This window comes from Hyaena hyaena, unplaced genomic scaffold (genome assembly GCF_003009895.1).
Source record: "Hyaena hyaena isolate Hyena2069 unplaced genomic scaffold, ASM300989v1 scaffold_1701, whole genome shotgun sequence".
Classification (NCBI taxonomy): Eukaryota; Metazoa; Chordata; class Mammalia; order Carnivora; family Hyaenidae; genus Hyaena; species Hyaena hyaena.
Genome location: NW_024082320.1, coordinates 210,968 through 223,032, shown reverse-complemented (window position 1 = coordinate 223,032; position 12,065 = coordinate 210,968). Strand labels below are relative to the sequence as shown.

Sequence of the window (12,065 nt, the reverse complement as noted above, 5' to 3'; positions counted from 1 at the left end):
CTGCTTTCATTATGTTGTGATTTCTATTATCTCTTTGCCTATATATTTATTTTTATCTTTTCTATGAAACCTGCGTTTTACGTGCTTCTCATTATATCAGTCTATATACGCTGTTTTTATACAAACTCAAAAATGTTTTTTTATGTTTATTTTCAAGAGAGAGAGCAAGGGAGAGGTGATAGTGGTGAGAGGCAGACACACAGAATCCGAAACAGGCTCCAGGGTCTGAGCTGTCAGCACAGAGCCCAACGTGGGGCTCAAGCCCATGAGCCTGGATCATGACCTGAGCCGAAGTTGGATGCTCAACCTACTGAGCCACCCAGGTGCCCCTCAAAAATCTGTTTTTTAACAGTATACCTCATTTCTAACACATTCCCTTGACCGGAACGACTATTCACAAGGTTTCAATTATTTGCAAGGGAAGGAGCTGAGAAATGTAGTTTTCCTATGTTGCCAGGCAGACAGCATTATTTCCACCATAGTCTGCCCTTCTCGTTGCCAAATATCCATTTCACTCTCCTTCCCATAAAATTGAAAATGTTCATCTGTCCCCTAATGAAGACAAACCAAAGTCGCATCCACATAATGAATCTAGCTCAACTTTCAGAATCTCTAGACTATGCTCAGTACTCTCCCTTAGGACCAGATATGATCGTTTTCATTTTGGTGCTCTCTGAACTAAAGAAGACAAGTTATCTGGCCACCATCACCACACATATCTAAAATGTAATAGTGGAGCAAGTAAAAGGATATGGAGGAAAAAAAGAGAGAAGGAAGTGAGCAAGCAAAGGAAGGACAGACTTTCCATTCATTAAAAAAAAAAAAAAGGCATAAAAGAATATGTACCCATCAGTCACTAGCACATGGCAAGAATGAAACCTTGAAAAGCAGGCATTATAGGGGCGCCTGGGTGGCTCAGCCGGTTAAGCGTCCGACTTTGGCTCAGGTCATGATCTCACGGTTTGTGGGTTCGAGCCCCGCGTCCGGCTCTGTGCTGACAGCTCAGAGCCTAGAGCCTGTTTTGGATTCTATGTCTCCCTCTCTCTCTCTGCACCTCCCCCACTTGTGCTCTGTCTTTCTCTGTCTCAAAAATAAATAAACTATTTAAAAAAAAGAAAGAAAGAAAGAAAAAGAAAGTAAAAGCAAGCTTTATGAAGACCCCTACCCTGTGGGGTAAGAAGCCTCTTGATTAAGGCCCAGTTCTACTCACTGAGAGGGAATCCTTATTGATTATCGCTGAGTCTGCACTCTGCCTTCTAGGAAGTTCTTTACGTGATCTTCCTTGGTCACATCTGAAATACATGGGAATGTGTCCTGTGGCCGCAAGGCTGTCTTAACTTGCTACAGATACTGAAAGATGAGACTGCAAGTTCTTCTAACTTTCATATTATCAGAGACTTTGAAGGATTTTGATCTATTAGCTTCAAATCAGTTCCATGTGCCAGAAACCATACAAACAAGCATTTCCTACTTGTAATTCTCAAGTCTGATTTCTTTTGCTTACTTACACACACAAAAAAAACCATACACACACTCTCTCTCATTAACAGTATATCTTTCGGTGCCTGGGTGGCTCACTGAGTTAAGCGGCTGACTCTTCCTTTTGGCTCAGGTCATGATCTCACAGTTCACAAGTTGGAGCCCTGTGTCAGGCTCTGCTTTGACTGTCCAGAGCCTGCTTGGGATTCTCTCCCTCTCCCTCTGTCCCTCCCCAGACCCCTCTCTTTCTCTCTCTGAAAATAAATGAATAAACTTTAAAAAATAAAAAGAGTACCTATCTTAAGGCTATCTGTAAAAATAGTGGGGAACCATTCCGTTAATCTCATCATTGCCCTGAATCACTTTATCCAACTGAGAAGCATTACTGAAATCTTGACCCCTCAACATCTTTTTCATCCCCAATTCCCTTTCTAGTCCACTTGCAAACTGACTGTACTGTATGCTGAGTTCATCTTGTTGGTATATTATCTTGCCAAAATTTTGTAGGCAATACCCAGCAGCACACAATACAAAGGTTTTCAACCTCTTTCTCTACCATTGCTGGCTAAGTATCCATCTGTTGGTACCTCCAAGTTATGGAAAGTAATGATTTATTAAAGGATATACACTGCATACCATACCCTGTCATCTTTCTAGCCTCTTTTATCTGTTACTTTGCTTCCTGGCACCCAAACACATAATTTAGAGTTTTGTTACAACAGCACTCCAAGATATTAATTGATGGATTAGTAGGCTACATTCCTACAATGGTAACAAGTATCACGTACTTGCTTCTGCAAAATCCAATGCAAATGATCCTGATTGAGTGCTTATCCTCTGGGTACTGATACAGGGATCTAGGCTCCTTGAATTGCCTCGCACTCTAAAATGAAGCTGTTTTTTTTTTTTTCCTTGAGACCATGTGTATCATATCCTAGCTGATGAGCGATTTCTTCCTTGGTAATTTCTCTTTATTCCCTATGAAATTTTACATTCAGATTTTTGTTGTCACAAAAGTATCACATCTTATCAAATCTACCTTCTTTCAAGAAGATTTTTGACACGGCTTTAGGTTTTTATTACCAAACAAATTATTTAGACTTAAGTCAATACTTTAACCAGCTTCAGTGCTCACAGTAAATCTTCTTCTATAAACAACTCATCTTGAGTTCTTTGCTTTGATTGTTTCCAGAGGAAACTGGAGCATATCTGCAAGATCTAGCAATCTGAGAGGAAGAGTGGGAATTATGTAGGTGGCATTCTTTCTGCACCCTTGGATAGATGAGAAAGCATTGGTGTTGGTAAGTTCCCATAAGGTCCACCTTGACTGTGTATATAATGTCTCATTCACAAATTCTTTCTCCCAGCCTTCTGTAGAACTCTTTCCTCTAAGTGTTTAAAAAAAATGCAGAAAAGAAAAGAAAAAGAAAAAACCCAACTGAATTTGATCATTTACCACCAACTTGTTTCTACTAAATTACTTACAGGGACAGAGGAAAACTTTGAAATTCAAGGATTTTTCAAAAACAAATCTAAATCTTGGTTATGCTTCATTATTTGCCATTGCATGGTGCACAAGTTTACTAATCATAATTATGACTTTTTCACCTCAAGAAGATTTTCTTCAATATTTTTGATTATTAATTTCATTAATAATTTTAATATTCGTTCTTCCTTCTGGGATTCAGATCATGTGTAATTTACATTTCCACAATCTGCTTTCTATCTTTTAGAGGCTATTTTATTATTTTATTATTTTTTTTTAATGTCTTCATTCTTTTCTTCAGAGTTCTGGTGAAATAGAACAAATTTGTATTCTATTTCAGTGATTTGACTATGCGTCAATCTGGTTTATGCTTCCCTTGTGGTATATTTTTATTTGACAATTGTGAATTTTCTTTTCTGCAAAATTGTTCCTAATTTCACATTTTCCCCTTATGGTTGGTTATTCTTAGTTCATAAATGCCATGTACTCTGAAATATTAAGAACACAAAACCTATTTTTACTTAGGATTTTTATTGCTGCAAATATTCTATTTATAAAAATTATAGAACATTACAGAAAAAGAGTCCTTAGACACATTCCTGTCACTACCATAAATTCTGTGTGTATCTTACCAGTCACAGTTTTGAATGTGTATAGAGCTGTATATTATATATTTTATAAAAGTTACATGAATGCTTTAATTTTTCATATTGTTGTATACTTGATTTTCTCTATATATTTATGAAATCTGTGTTGTTATGTATTGTTCATCCATATTTAATTCTATATAGTCTCCCATTGTAAGAATGTATCAACATATATTTCTCCTTTTGCCTATTGTTGGACATATATACCACTTCATGCTATTATAATTGGTCAATGAAAATTTTTTATTTTTACTTTATCCAACCCCTAGTAACTGCTACTATGGACAAAAGCCTTTGCTAGATACTCGATTTATATAGTCATACCTCATTTATTTTCATTTTTATTTTCATCATCCAGTGCTCATCATGACAAGTGCACCTCTCTCACCTATTTCACCCATCCACTCACCTACCTCCCCTCTAGTTACCATCAGTTTGTTCTCCATGGTTTAGAGTCTGTTTCTTGAGTTGCCTCCTTCTGTTTTTTCCCCATTCCCATTTGTTTTATTTCTTAAATTCCACACATGAATGAAATCATATGATTTTTGTCTTTCTCTGACATTATACTCTCTAGCTCCATCCATGTTGTTGCAAATGGCAAGATTTCATTATTTTTTTTATGCCTGAATAGTATTCCATTGTGTATATATACCACCTCTTTATCCATTCATCATCCATTGGACAATTGGGCTGCTTGCATAATCTGGCTATTGTAAATAATGCTGCTATAAACATGGGGTGCATGTAACCCTTTGAATTAGTATTTTTGTATTCTTTGGGTAAATACCCAATAGGATGATTGCTGGATCATAGGATAGTGATCTATTTGTAACTTTTTGAGGAAACTCTGTGCTCTTTTCCACAGTGGCTGCTCTAGTTTGCATTCCCATTAGTAGTGCAAGAGGGTTCCCCTTTCTCTACATCCTCGCCAATACCTGCTGTTTCTTGTGTTGTTGACTTTAGCCATTCTGACAGGTGTGAGGTGATATCTCATTATGGTTTTGATTTGCATTTCCCTGATGATAAAGGATGAGGAGCATCCTTTCGTGTGGCTGGTGGCTATCTATTTGTCTTCTTTGGGAAAATGTCTATTCATGCCTTCTGCCCATTTTTTAATTGGATTATTTACTTTTTGGGTGTTGAGTTTTATAAGTTCTTTATAGATTTTGGATACTAACCCTTTATCAGCTAGGTCATTTGCAAATATCTTCTCCCAGTCCATAAGGTTGTCTTTTAGGTTTGTTGATTGTTTTCTTTGCTGTGCAGGAGCTTTTTTTTTTTTTAATGTAGTCCCAATACTTTATTTTTGCTTTTGTTTCTGTTACCTCAGGGGGCCTATATAGAACAAAGTTGCTACAGCCAATGTCAAAGAGGTTACTGCCTGTGTTCTCCTCTAGGATTTTGATGGTTTCCTGTCTCACACTTAGGTTGTTCATCCATTTTGAATTTATTTGTGTGTATGGTGTAAGAAAGTGTTGCAGTTTCATTCTTTTGCATGTTGCTGTCGAGTTTCCCCAACACCACTTGTTGTGGAAACCATCTTTTTCCTACTGGACATTCTTTCCTGCTTCGTCAAAGATAAATTGACCATATAACTGTGGGTTCATTTCTGGGTTTTCTATTCTATTCTATTGATCTGTGGGTTTTTATTTGTGCCAGTACCATACTGTTTTGATCACTACAGCTTTGTAATATAACTTGAAGTCTTGAAGTGTGATGCCTCCAGCTCTGCTTTTCTTTTTCAAGATTGCTTTGGCTATTTGGGGTCTTTTGTGGTTCCATACAAACTTTAGGATTGTTTGTTCTAGGTCTGTGACAATACTATTGGTATTTTGATAGGGGTTTCATTCAATGTGTAGATTGTTTGGGGTCATAGACATTTTAACAATATTTGTTCTTATAATCTATGAACGTGGAATGGATTTCCATTTCTTTGTGTCATCTTCAATTTCTTTCATCAGTGTTTTATAGTTTTAAGAATACAGATCTTTCCCTATTCGGTTAGATTTATTCCTAGGTATCTATTGTTTTTGGTGCAACTGTAAATGGGATTGTTTTCTTAATTTCTCTTTATGTCACTTCATTATAGTTGTATAGAAATGCAACAGATTTCTGTACACTGATTTTTTATCCTGTAACATTACTGAATTCCTTTATCATCTCTAGCAGTTTTTTGGTGGAGTCTTTCAGGTTTTCTATCATGTCATGTGCAAATAGTAAAAGTTTTACTTCTTCCTTACCAGTTTGAATGCCTTTTATTTCCTTTTGTTGTCTGATTCCTGTGGCTAGGACTTCCAGTACTATGTTAAATACAAGTGGTGAGAGTAGACATCCTTTTCTTGTTCCTGACCTTAGGAGAAAGGTTCACAGTTTTTCCCCATTAAAGATGATGTTAGCTGTGTGTTTTTCATATATGGCCTTTATTATAGTTGAGGTATGTTCCCTCTTAACCTACTTTGTTAAGGGTTTTAATCAGGAATGATGTTGTACTTTGTCAAATGCTTTTTCTGCATCTACTGAACGATTATATGGTTCTTATTCTTTCTCTTATTGATGTGATGTATCATGTTGATTTATTTGTGAATATTGAGCCACCCTTGAAACCCGCTTGACCATGATGATTGATTTTTTTTAACCTATTGTTGGATTTGGTTTGCTGCTATTTTCTTTTTCTTTTTGAGTTTATTTATTTTAAGAGACAGAGAGTGCAAAGAAGAGGCAGAGAGAAAGAGGAAGAGAGAGAATCCCCAGCAGGCTCTGCGCTGTCAGCATGGAACCCAATGCAGCTCTCACCTACGAGCCATGAGATCATGACCTGAGCCAAAACCAAGAGTCAGGTGCTTAACCAACTGAGCCACCCAGGCGTGCCAGTTTGCTGGTATTTTTCTTGAGGATTTTTGCATCTGTAGTCTTCAGAGATATTGGCCTGTGGCTCTCTTTTTTTAATGGAGTCTTTATCCAGTTTGGGTATCAGGGTAATGCTGGCCTCATAGAATGCATTTGGAAGCTTTCCTTCCTTTCTATTTTTTGGAAAAGTTTAAGAACAGGCATTAACCCTTCTTTAAATGTTTGGTAGAACTCCACTGTGAAGCCATCTCATCCTGGACTTTGGGAGTATTTTTTTCACAATACTAATTTTATTACAAATATTGTTTTTAAAAAACATGTTTCTTTATTTTTGAGAGAGAGAGCATGAGTGAGGGAGGAGCAGAGAAAGGGGGAGGGACAGAGAATCTGGAGCGGGCTCTGCGCTGACAGCAGTGAATCCATTGTGGGACTCGATCTCATGAACCATGAGATCATGACCTGTGCCTAAGTGGGACGCTTAACCAACTGAGCCTTCAGGTGCCCCTGAAAATTCTTGATTACATTTATTGCTACACTATTGATTTTATTCTACATTTCATTTGAAGCAACATTCGTCCCAGTCCTTAGGTAAGGAAATCCTACTGTCCCTACTGGGGAAATCAGACAGAACAAGTAAATACAGGAGTTTGTTTCTTACTTTATACACTAGACAGATCACCTGCATTTCTCACTGCAGTAGTTTTTATCCAAAATATTATAGGATCATTACACTCTCTAATAATTCAATACTGAACTCAAAAGTTTCTAATTCTTGGGGTGCCTGCATGGCTCAGCCTGTTAAGTGTCTGACTTTGACTCAGGTCATGATCTCACAGTTCATGAGTTGGGACCATAAGGCTCTGTGCTGACAGCTCAGAGCCTGCATCATGCTTCAGATTCTGTGTCTCCCTCTCTCTCTGCCCCTCCCCTGCACATGTTCTGTCTATCTCTCTTTCAAAAAAAAAAAAAAAAAAACGCTAAAAAAATTAAAATTTTTTTCCCAATTCTTGATCTAACATTTCCCTGTGACTGGCATGCATAAAAATATTTACAGTAAAAATGCTGTGTCTTCTCACAAATTACAATACTAAATCCCTTGGTATATTACATGGTATATCATTTCCCTATTCTCTCTTTATGAGGAAGACTCATACATAGCAAGCTCCGTCTCTCTACACCAAACAGATTAAAACTCACTCATCAAATGTTCTTCCATGAACCACATAGCATTGCTCTTATAGCCATTCTTACCATAACACCATGAATTTATACTGGAATTTCAGCTATTGGGAATTTTTTGATTACTAATCCAATGTCTTTGCTTGTAATCAATTTGTTCAAATTTTCTACTTCTTCCTGTTTCAGATTTGGTAGGTTATAGGTTTCTAGGAATTGATCCATTTCTTCTAGGTTGTCCGATTTGTCACCATGTAGTTTTTCTTAATAGTCTCTCTTATAATTCTTTGTATTTCTGTTGTGTTTGTTGTTATTTCTACTCTCTCATTTGTGATTTTATTTATTTGGGTCCTTTTTCTTTTTTTCTTGATGAGTCTAGCTAGAGGTTTATCAATTTTATTGATTTTTTTTTTCTTTCAAAGTACTAGCTCCCGGTTTCATTGATCTGTTCTATTTTGTTGTTGTTGTTGTTGTTGTTAGTTTCTGTATCGTTTGTTTCTGCTCTCATCTTTATTATTTCCTTCCTTCTGCTGGCTTTAGGTTTTGTTTGGTGCTCTTTTTCCAGCTCCTTTAGGTTTAGGTTTGATTATTTGAGATTTTTCTTACCTCTTGAGATTAAGTGTGTATTACTATAAACTTCCTTCTTAGAACCACTTTTGCTGTATCCCAACGGTTTTCAACCATTGTGTTTTCATTTTTATTTGTTTCCATGTACTTTTGTATCTCTTATTTTATTTCCTGGTTGACTCATTTATTGTTTAGTAGCATGTTTTTTTTAAATTTTTTTAACGTTTATTTATTTTTGAGACAGAGAGAGAGAGCATGAGCCAGGGAAGGGCAGAGAGAGAGGGAGACACAGAATCTGAAACAGACTCCAAGCTCTGAGCTAGCTGTCAGCACAGAGCCCGCTGTGGGGCTCGAACCCACAGACTGCGAGAACATGACCTGAGCCAAAGTCAGACATTTAACCGACTGAGCCACCCAGGCACCCCTAGTACCATGTTATTTAACCTCTATGTATTTGTGGTCTTTCCAGATTTGTGGTTGATTTCTAGTTTCATAGGATTATGGTGAGAAAAGATGCGTGGTATGACTTTCAATTTGTTGAGGCTTGTTTTAAGGCCTAATATGTGATCTGTTCTGGAGAATGTTCCATGTGCACTTGAAAAGAATCTGCTGTTTTAGGATGAAACGTTCTGAATGTATCTGTTAAATCCATCTGGTCTAGTGTATCTTTCAAAGCCATGTTTTCCTTCTTGATTTTCTGTTTAGATGATCTGTCTACTGATGTTAAAGCCCCTACTATTATTATACTATTATCCATTAGTTCCTTTATGTTTGTTATTAGCTGTTTTATGTATTTGGTGTTCCCATGTTGGATGCATACATATTCACAATTGTATCTTCTTGTTGGATTTTACCCTTTATTATTATATAGTGTCTTCCCGTCTCTATTGTTATAGACTTTTTTTTTTAATGTTTTATTTATTTCTGAGAGAGAGGGAGGGAGGGAGGGAGGGAGGGAGAGAGCGAGCGAGCAAGCGAGCAGGGGAGGGTCAGAGAGAGAGGGAGACACAGAATCCGAAACAGGCTCCAGGCTCTGAGCTAGCTGTCGGCACAGAGCCCGACATGGGGCTCAAACCCACAAACCGCGAGATCATGACCTGAGCCGAAGTCGGACAGTTAACTGACTGAACCACCCAGGCACCCTCAGACTTTTTTTTTTAATTTTTAATGTTTTATTTATTTTTGGGAGAGAGAGAGAGAGAGAAAGAGAGAGAGAATGAGCAGGGGAGGGGTAGAAAGACAGAGAGATCCAGAATCCGAAGCAGGCTCCAGGCTATGAGCTGTCAGCACAGAGGCTGGCGTGGGGCCTGAACTCACAGACCATGAGATTATGACCTGAGCTGAAGTTGGATGCCCAACCAACTGAGCCACCCAGACACCCCCCAGACTCTCTTTTAAGGTCTATTTTGTCCAAATAAGTATTGCTAACCCAGCTCTCTTTTGACATCCATTTGCATGACTAATGTTTTTCCATGCCCTCACTTTCAATCTGCAGATGTCTTTGGATCTAAAATGACTCTCTTGTAGGCAGCATATAGATGACTTTTATTTTTTTATCCATTCTGTCACCCTATGTCTTTTGACTGGAGCATTTAGTTCATTTATAGTCAAAGAAATTATTGATAGTCATGTATCATTACTTGTTTTGTGGTTATTTCTGAAGATTTTCCCTGATCCTTTCTTGTCTTTCTTTCATGGTTTGCTGGTTTTCCTTACTGATGTATTTGGATTTCTTTCTCTTTATTCTTGGCACATTTATTAGTGGCTGTGCATTTGTGGTTACCATTAGGTTAGGATATAACATCTTCTGCACGTAGCAGTCTATAGTAAGTTGATGGTTGTGTAAGTTTGAATCTATTATTTACTGCTCTCCTCCCCACAGTTTAGGTAGATGGTGTCATATTTTATATCCTTTTATTTTGTGACTTCCTCAACTGACTTTTTGCAGAAATACCCATTTTTACTGCTTTTGTGTTTCTTCCATTCATACTGTCACTTTCGATCTTTCCTTTCCACTCAAAGAGTCCCCTTTAAATATTTCCTGCTGGGCTGGTTTAGTGATCGTGAACTCCTTTAGTTTTTGTTTATCTAGAAAACTCTTTATCTGTCCTTCTATTCTGAATGACAGCCTTCCTGGATAGAGTATTCTTGGCTGTATGGTTTTCCCATTCAGCATTTTGAGTATATCATGCCACACCTTTCTGGCTTGGAAAATTTCTGCTGACAGACCCGCTGAAAACCTTATGGGGTTTCCTTTGTATGTAACTGACTTCTTTTGTCTTGCTGCTTTTAATGTTGTTTTCTTAGTAGATGTTGTCATTGTAATGACAGTATGTCTTGGTGTGGACCTGCTTTTGTTGATTTTGTTGGGGGTTCTCTGTGCCTCCTGAATCTGCATATCTTGTTTCCTTCTGCAGATTAGGGGAGTTTTCAGCTATTATTTCTTCAAATAAATTCTCTTTTATTACGTTTGATGGAACCGTTGAGTTCCCTAAGTCTATTCTTATTTTGCATAATTCTTTTTTCTCTCTTTTGTTCAGCTTGATTACTTTCGATTACTCTGTCTTCTAGGTCATTAATTCCTTCCTTTGCTTCTTCCAGCCTCCTGTGCATGCCACCAAGCGTGTTTCTTATTTATGGAGCCCTTTATCTGTGCTATGCTATTCCTTATCTCTATGTTAATGGTCTCACTGATGTCTTCCACTCTTTTCTGAATTCCATTGGATATCTTTATGATCATTGCTTAAATTCTCCATCAGACATGTTATTTATACCTGATTCATTAGATCTCTGGCCGTGACCTTGTCCTGTTCTTTCATTTGGGACGAATTCCTGTGTCTTCTCATTTTGTCTAAATCTCGGTGTCTATTTCTGTATGTTAGGAAAGTCAGCTACATTTCCCATTCTTGAGTGTAAGACCTTTATAAAGACGAAGTCCTGTAGTGCCCTGCTATGGGGTGTTCCCTGTTCCCCAGGGCCTGGAACTTCAGGGACGGTCTCCCCTATGTGCTGCATGTGCTCTCCTGTGATGTCCTGGCCACTTTATCCTTCAGGACAGTCACCTGCAGAGGCTCTTTGCCTGTTTGGGGCAGTGTTTGGCCCCTGGCCAGAATGTGGTGAGTTTTAACTAGGTGTGCTCTGGTCTGCTTGTGAAATGAAACCCGTTGCTGGCACCACCAGAATTGAGGCCGGGCAAAGCTCAAGCACCAGGAGACATGATGTTGACAAGGTTTTGTGCCAGTCTCCTGGAGGATGGGTCCCACTGATGTGGGACTGAGGCAAATGTGACTATGAAGGGCAGTTCCACAGGAGCATGGGGCACAGGGCTTGGTGTAAACAAGTCAGGTAGTGAGTGTCAGCACTGCGCTTGTTCCCCCAAGTGGCCCTGTGCTTATGATGATGGGCGGGGGAGGGAAATGGCTCCTGCAAGTTCCTTGTTTCCCAATGGATCTATCCATGAACGCTGCCTCTCTGGGATGTGCTCCAAGATGAGCAACTAGCCTCCCCACTGTGTACCTCAGATGCTCTTCAGATCACTGTCTCCATGCTGTACCTTCTCGGGCTGTTTGCTTGCTTTCTGTCCAAGAGCAGTCCCAATGTTGTCTGGACTATCCCTGGGCCAAGCCGGCTAACCCTTAGAACTCCAGGCTTTAAGCCCCAATAGTTACAAGAACTCCCAAAATCTGGGCCCTTTCACTTTCCAAGCCAATTGCTCTGAGAGTTTGTTTTCCCCATGTGCTCCTGGGTGCTAGTCTGCCTCTCACCGTTCTCAGCAACCGTGGCTCCCTCCCTACTGCAGTGACCATGACCCGTCTCTCTCCCAAACCTTCCTACCTTCTTTGATGTGGCCTCTTCTGTACCTT

At 38.7% G+C, this 12,065-nt stretch overlaps 1 protein-coding gene across 1 annotated transcript in view; it reads left to right on the top strand.

Annotated features, from left to right (window-relative positions):
• The first annotated feature begins 2,703 nt into the window (after window positions 1-2,703).
• SLITRK4 (SLIT and NTRK like family member 4) overlaps window positions 2,704-12,065 on the top strand; it is a 185,756-nt gene continuing 176,394 nt past the window's right edge. Inside the window, exon 1 of the mRNA XM_039224607.1 lies at window positions 2,704-2,780. The gene's annotated coding sequence lies outside the window, so the exon portion shown is untranslated. The remainder of the gene's footprint in view (window positions 2,781-12,065) is intronic.